The sequence below is a fragment of the Cnephaeus nilssonii genome (genome assembly GCF_951640355.1).
Source record: "Cnephaeus nilssonii genome assembly, chromosome: 8".
Lineage (NCBI taxonomy): Eukaryota > Metazoa > Chordata > Mammalia > Chiroptera > Vespertilionidae > Cnephaeus > Cnephaeus nilssonii.
In genome coordinates this window covers 70,504,665-70,513,195 of record NC_137079.1, presented here as the reverse complement: position 1 = coordinate 70,513,195, position 8,531 = coordinate 70,504,665, and positions in this window count along the sequence as shown.

Sequence of the window (8,531 nt, the reverse complement as noted above, 5' to 3'; positions counted from 1 at the left end):
TTGGGAAACAGCTTGTACAATGATCATGAGTTGAAAAGGTGTTATACAACAAATACTAAGAAGTAAAACCAAGCCACCAGCAGTCTCTCTACACCTTCCTCCCTTCCTGCTATGACTTAAGCACCATCCTATATAATAAAAGGCTAACATGAAAATCGACTGAATGTCAGAATGACTGGTCGCTATGACGCACACTGACCACCAGGGGGCAGACGTGCAACACAGGAGCTGCCCCTGTGGTCAGTGCATTCCCAAAGGGGGAGCGCCACTCAGCCAGAAGCCAGGCTCACAGCTGGCGAGCACAGCTGCGGTTGCCGGAGCCTCTCCTGCCTCTGCTGGCAGCAGTAAGGACCCCTCTGGGGATGTCTGCCTGCTGGCTTAGGCCCACTACCCATGTCCTGGACTGAGAGAGGGTGCAGGCCGGACTGAGGACCCCCCCCCCCCCAGTGCACAAATGTCATGCACCAGGCTCTAGTCTATTAATTCTTAGAGCAATTTTGATGCCAATTTTCCTAGAAAATATTGCATGACAAGTTAAACCTCCCTTCCACGACCCAACACCAGGTCTACTTACCTGTTTTGTGCTCATCTAACACTAGGATATGCTTGCCCATTTCACTAAAATATGTCCATTCATTGCAATACAATTTCATGATTATTACATCTAAATTTATTCACTGTTGCATTTTTTGGATATTTTTTCTTCATTTTGACTCATTTTATCTAAATGTTTACTTAAAATAAAATATTATATTACAACTGCTAAGTGTACACAGTGATATAAGAAATAGGAGAATAGCCAAAACCGGTTTGGCTCAGTGGATAGAGCGTCGGCCTGTGGACTGAAAGGTCCCAGGTTCGATTCCGGTCAAGGGCATGTACCTTGGTTGTGGGCACATCCCCAGTAGGAAGTGTGCAGGAGGCAGCTGATTGATGTTTCTCTCTCATTGATGTTTCTAACTCTCTCTCCCTCTCTCTTCCTCTCCGTAAAAAATCAATAAAATATATTTTTTAAAAAAAGAAATAGGAGAATAATCATAAAAATAAACATTAAAATAATACAATGTAAACTACAAAATTTTTAATCAAACCTCAGTAATAAATTGATGTAATGTATCAGTATGGGAAGAGCTCCTCAATGAAAAGAATAAAAAAGCTTATAATCAGTAAAGAATAAATGGATTTTCACATAAATGTTACTTGCTTTACGATTTGGTTGTAGTAATCTCTATGTGAGGCTAATGACTATCTGAAGAGCAATAGCTACCATGTTTTCTGACTCAGAGTTCTAATTCTGAATTTAAAAATAACAACACAATTGTACCACAATTATAAACTGTATTTTCAATGAAGTTCAGTGTCTATCTGAGTGATGAGAAAATGGATGAAAGCTCAGTCTCTAATATTTTCATCAGATTTTATGTCCATCTTTATTCCTAGAAAAGGAATATGTAAGTGGAGGAACAGAATCAATAGAATATATGTGTACATGTTTTAAGCATCTTAAAGGTATGAGTTGTTTGAAACATATAGTTTGGAGCTGCATCCTATATTCTATTTGGTAATATTCAATTTACTATAACTGTGCTAGGGTAATGATTAAATTCAAAGAACCTATTGATATCCCAGAGCCAGTCATTCTAAAATAGAAAGGATTCCCTTTCCTTATGAAAAAAAGAATCTTTAGCAATTCTATCTTTTTTGAGTCAAAAAGGCATCACGTTCTAAGAAAAAAAAAAAAATTCCTGTGTGATTTGGGTAAAAATTAAAGATTAAAATAAGCTAAACTGAATAAAAATAAAAATAATCCTATCTAATAAAAGAGTAATATGCAAATTAACCATCACTCCGCTACACCCACAAGCCATGCCCACTAGCCATGCCCACCAGCCAATCAGAGCAAGTATGCAAATTAACCCCAACCACGATGGCAGCGGCCACAGAGAGCAAGAGGGAAGCTTGGGTTTCCCTGGCAATGGAGGAAGCCAAGCTTTCCACACACCCTGGCGGGCCCAGGCCTCCACTGAAGGCTACAAAGTTTCAATTATAGAAGGTAAATAAATTTCAACAGAAATGGCGGCAACCACGAAGCTGGAAGAGCAAGAGGCTAGGGTTGCCCTGGGCGATGGAGGAAGCCAAGCTTCTGCAGCCCTGGTTAGTCTAGGCCTCCGCTCTGGGCTACAAAGTTTCGATTATAGAAGATAAATAAATCCCAACAGAAATGGCTGCCACCACGGAGCAAGCAGGAGGCTTGGCTCCACTTCAGGCTACAAAGTTTCAATTGTAGAAGATAAATAAATTCCAGATACCAGGACCTCCACTTGGGTCGCTGGGGGCGTGGCCGGCCTGCAAACCACCACAGGCCCCTCGCCCTGGCCGCCCCACACCCCAAGGGAACCCCCACCCTGATTCGGGACACCCTTCAGGGCAAACCAGTTGGCCCCCACCCATGTCTTTATCCTATCAAATAATAGAGTAATATGCAGATTGACCATCACTCCAACACACAAGATGGCTGTCCCAATGTGGTCAAAGATCCTGCCCCCATGTGGACACAAGATGGCCACCACAAGATGACCAGCAGGGGAGGGCAGTTGGAAGGGACCAGGCCTGCAAGGGAGGGCAGTTCACGCTGGCAGGTAGAAGCGGTTAGGGGTGATCAGGAAGGCAGGCAGGTGAGCAGTTGGGAGCCAGCAGTCCTGGATTGTGAGAGGGATCCCAGATTGGATAGGGTGCAGGCTGGGCTGAGGGACACCTCTCCCACCCCATGCACGAATTTTGTGCACCAGGCCTCTAGTAGTGATATAATAATATAATAGATGTAATAGCACTAATAATAATAAATTAGAAAACTATATTGAAGTTGTTACATGGCAGGCATTTTCCTAAGGCTTTACATATAATAATGCATAATGTCTGCAGCAGCACTCTAAAGTGGTACTATTATTGTGCCATTATTCTGATAAAGAAACTGAGGCACAGATAGGTTGTGGTAAATGCCCAGGCCATATAATCCATAAGTGGCTGCATTTGGATTAGAATAGATGTGGTCTAGTTATGAGACATTTGAAACCACTTGATAAACCATGGTGCTTCTCAAGACAAAACTCAGAAGGCTGGGTGCTGTGCACTTACAACATACAGATAAATGAGGATATGAGGATGTGAAACAAGACAAGAGCCAGGGAGAGAGAAAGAGAAAATAAAGGAGGAGGGAGAAAGTAGGTTAATGGATTTTTTTTAAAGTAGAGGAACAGGAGACAAATAAAAAAATAATTAAAAATTAAAGTGTGAAATTAAAAAGTAGTATAAACCTTCAATCACACCATTAGGAAGAGGAACAATCAGAATAAGTCAAATTGGTAGCAGTGAGCAAGGGCCACACTTGACAATAAATAGAAAGGTGATAAAGGCTTAAGACAACAGGGCAAGTTGGCCAATTAACATGCATATGATCTTAACAAGACATATCAGGGTGTTCTGATGAAATAGTGGTTAAACATTTTTTTTTTTTAATTCTTGTGTCTTAATTTAACTTCTTAGTCAATTAGTTAAACTTTTTGAAATAATGCATGTTATATATTTGTCACGATAGTTCCTTTGGTTATAAAGTTCAATATTAAGAATAGTGTATAAAATGTTTAAATTAATTTAATGTATTGATCACTTCCTCAACTATCCCAGGAAAGAACTAATTGTGTAATAGGTTCAAAAAAGTATATGGTAATTTTTGTTATTATTATTAAAAGACTCAGTCTATAAACCTCAGTATTATTTCTGTCATAGGAGATAATGACCAATTTTGCTCACATTTGGGAAGGCAAATTTTACCGCTTTTTATTTCATCTAAGCTATTTAAGTTAAGTGAAATAAATGTTAATTTTCTCAAAAAATAAAATCTATGAATATGAATGAAAATCTATCTCTAGATTCCCTGTTTTGCCATATCAAAACTAATATTTATGATATGATCTAAACGAAAAATTTGTCAAGCTTCCAGATTGCAAATTTTTGAGAAAAAATATATATCTCATTTACTCAGTGAACAGTCTATAAATTGGACATTCACAGAGGCACAAGATCATTAACTATCCTTTCAGAAGTCAATTTTATGCTTCCTAAATTAGATCTAGACCTAGGCTATTTTGGGACAATGGGCTGGGAATAATATACGGATTTTGTTAAATCACATTTAACACATTTTCAGCTAAATCACATTCAATTCTATAACAACCACTGAAAACATAGATGCGTTGATAACATGAAGTTTCAGAAAGCTCTGTAGATATCACTATTCAGTTTTGTTAAGGTTGTTTTTGTTTGTTTTGTGTTTGTTTTTTACAATGAAGTTATAGGTAATTATAATTGATCAAACTTTGCCTCTGGAACTTTTTGTACAAATGAGAATCAATGCAATTTTATGTAATGTGTATGTTTCTACTTAATCCACTGTATTTTGTTTTAATATTTTTTTCTTCTGTGTTTGGGTGTAGTTTGTCTTGTTTTTTTTCCATGATTGGAGGAATATAAAATTTAACAAGAAAAAGGCTGCTTAATTTGAATATCAGGTTTCCTTTTACCTATAGACACAGCAGTATGATCATCTTAATATTAACCCTCTTTGTTCTAATAAGGAAAAAGGAAACATGATTGTTTTGCTTTTGAGTTCACGCAGAAAAGCACAGAAATGGACATTCCTCATTCTAAATGATCATTTGCTTGTTTTAAAATAAGGCTATTTTAAACCATCCTACAAAGTCCCTTGTACCTGGGCAAGAGTTTAAATTTATTTTCAGGATAGTTATAATATTATTTAAATGGAACTCATTGAACTGCTGATTCCTATCCCCTAATAAGGCAGTGGTTATTAATGCAATTCCAAATTGATGTCTTTTGTAGGCACAATACTACTGACATTATAATGTTAATGTTTTATAATGAAAAGTGAGAAAGATAAAATTATTTTATATGTAATAATTTGTTTAAAACCATACTATAAAAGAAAACAAAAAATAAATAATTTTAATCTAGTTAATAAATTGGATATTATTTTTTAATTGCTATATAAATTTTTTTTACTAAATATTTTAACTTCAATTATAAGGAAAGAGTTATCCTGAGTCATAACAAGCACTGGGCAAAAACAGCCAGCAATAGTTAGAAAGGTCAGCACCAGACAAACTCTTAAGAGTAGACGGTGCCCAAATGCTTGAAATGATCTGAGGCTGAGGGCGGGGGAATGTGGGGAGAAGGAAGGGGGAGACAAAGGCAATGTGGTGATGTAGTGACAAATCATTTTATATCTAAAATATATCATATTTTATCATGTACCGGGTATTTTTTCCCCCACAATAGCTACACTCAAGAAGTTGTTCATAAGATTCCAGAGTCTCCTATGACTTGGCCCAAACAATGTATGTCATTAAGGAGGTACTGGTGGGGAAAACCATAAATCAAAAGTTTTAGTTTGGATAATATGGATCTATTCTACATTACTTCAGGGACATTTGCTTGTTTATTTTTAACTAACCATGTTTAATACATAATCATGAACTTGAATTATGCCTTGACTATCATTCAAGAAATGAAAGGAGGGGTGGGAGTTGCATTTTGATGGTACTCAGAAAGTGGAAGCAATTAACTAGGACATATGCTGAGCACTGGTGCCTGGGATGGGCAGACATGGAGACACTGCCATGGCGGGGTCTGAATATCTGGGAGCTGGACTGCATCCGCAGTATACATTGTCAGATTGCATCAAAAATGGGAAAGGAACCACTAACGTAATGGGACCATCAAAGTAGGGCAGGAGTCCGAAAGCAAATCACTACGATGTCACAGGACTTGCACCACAATTGTAAAAACAAGTATGCAGTCATATGCTGCTTCATTACAGGAATACATTCTGAGAAATGTGTCAATAAGGTCGTTTCATCATTGTGCAAACATCATAAAGTGTACTTACGTGAACCTAGAGTATATAATCTACAGCAGACCTCGGTTATACCGTATATTGTTCCTAGGCTACAGACCCAGATAGTGTGTGAGGTTACTTAATACTGTAGGTGAGTGTAACAAAACAGTAAATATTTGTGTAGCTAAACATATCTAAGTATACAAAAGGTACATTAAAAATATAGTATAAAGTAAAATAATGTTATACCCATATGGGGCACATGCTATAAATGGAGCTTGCAGGCCTGAAAGTTGCTCTGGGTAAGTGAATGTGAAGGCCTAGGACATTACTGTACACTACTGCAGAATTATAAACACTGTACCTTTGGCTCCACTTAATTTTACAAAATTTATCTTTATCAATAATAAATTAACCTTAGCTTATTGTAACATTTTTAATCTATAAACTTTTAATATTTTGAAACTTTTTGACTCTTTTATACTAACAGTTTAAAAGACATAAACATTGTACAGCTGTACAAAAATATTTTTTATATCTTTATTATATACACTTTTATTTATTTATTTATTTACTTTTTAAACTCTTCTTTTTAAAACTAAGACATAAATATACATATTAGCCTACATCGACACAGGGTCACAATCATCAATATTACTATCTTTCACTACATATCTTATCCCACTGGAGGGAACTCAGGGTCAATCACACACATAGCGTTGTCATTTCCAATGATAACAATGCCTTTTACTATAATACTTCCTGAAGGACCTGCCTCCGGCTCTTTTTTGAGGAAGTGTCACTCTTAGAAATATGTCCATGGTGGTTTACTCAGTTTCATTTTTAAAAATTATTGTATTTTTATTAAATCAATTGGGATAACATTGGTTAGTAATATATAAATTTCAGGTGTACAACTTTAGAATACGATATCCATCTACACTCTTTTTGTATATTGTATACATATATTAGCTTGTAACCAGATAATGCACCATGAACATTTCTTTCTATTAATGAAAATCTTTCCATGTTGAGGGTCCATGTTTTCAAACATTTTAAAGAGCTTGTTAATGTATGTAAATGGGCAGATAACCCCTTCACTATGAATTTTCCTGGAACAACTTCTCTTTCTTCTGCATGTTACTTTTCTCCTGCCTTTTCTTCATCTATGCATTCCTGTTTCAGTTCCAACAACTCATTAATCAATTTTTTAGGATGAAGGTGACATTAGGATTTTCTCAATGTCACCTTCATCCACACATAGGTTAAAGTTTTTGCCATCTCAACCAAAGAGTTGGTTTTTGCAACCTTTGTATTACAATATTATGATGGTTTCAATATCACTGGACCACAGAAAATTTTCAGCTCCATTAAAATCTTATGGGACCACTGCCATATACAGATCTATCATTGACTAAAACATTAAATCAAGGTTACAAAGAGTTTCTATATAAACTATTTATAGCAACAGATCTGTATCTCTATCTATCTATCTATTTATCTATCTATCTATCTATGAAGAGAGCAGCAGATAGAGACAAAGAGTTACATGGTTGTTAAGGAGTGCTTGTAAGGAGCATAATAAAAATAAGCCTATGTAATAAAAGGCTAATATGCAAATCTACCGAATGGCAGAACAACTGGTCAGTATGACACACACTGACCACCAGGGGGCAGACGCTCAATGCAGGAACTGCCCCCTGGTGGTCAATGTGCTCTCACAGAAGCCAGGGCTATGGCTAGCGAGAGCAGTGGCGGTGGTGGGAGCCTCTCCCGCCTCCACAGCAGCACTTAGGTTTACAGGGAGCAGGCCTAAGTCAGCAGTCGGACATCCCCCAAGGGCTTCCGGATTGCAAGAGGGGACAGGCCAGGCTGAGGGACCCTCCCCAACCCCCGAGTGCATGAATTTTGTGCACTGGGCCTCTAGTCCTATATAATGAAAGCCTAATGTACTAAGTGTCTGGTCAACCGTTCAGCTGTACAACCAATCAAAGTGTAATAAGCTAATGATATGCTAAGGCCACTCAGCTGCTCTTTACGATGTGCACTGACTACCAGGGGGCAGACAGCCAACTGGTCGACCAGTCGCTATGACATGCACTGACCTCCTGGGGGCAGACACTGCAACCAGTAGGTTAGCTTGCTGCTGGGGTCCAGCCAATAGGGACTGAGCAAGGCAGGCCAGACACGCTCTGGAGCCATCCCATGGTCCCTCTATGCCTGGCCAAGCTCCCACATCTCTCCCTGGCCCTGATCGTGTACTGGTGGGGTCCCTTGGCCTAGCCTGCATCCTCTCACAATCCAGACCCTTCGGGGAAAGTTGGAGAGCTGGTTTCAGCCTGATACCACAGGACAGGCCAAGGGACCCCACTGGTGCACAAATTTGTGCACCGGGCCTCTAGTCCTAGCTAATAAAAGAGAAATATGCAAATTGACCGTACCTCTGCTACACCTACAAGACACGCCCACCAGCCAATCAGGAGCAAATATGCAAATAAACCCAACCAAGATGGTTGCGGCCACTGAGCAAGCAGGAGTGAGGCTTGGGTTTCCCTGGCAATGGAGGAAGCCAAGCTTTCCGCCTGCCCTTACCAGCTTAGGCCTCCACTCAATGCTA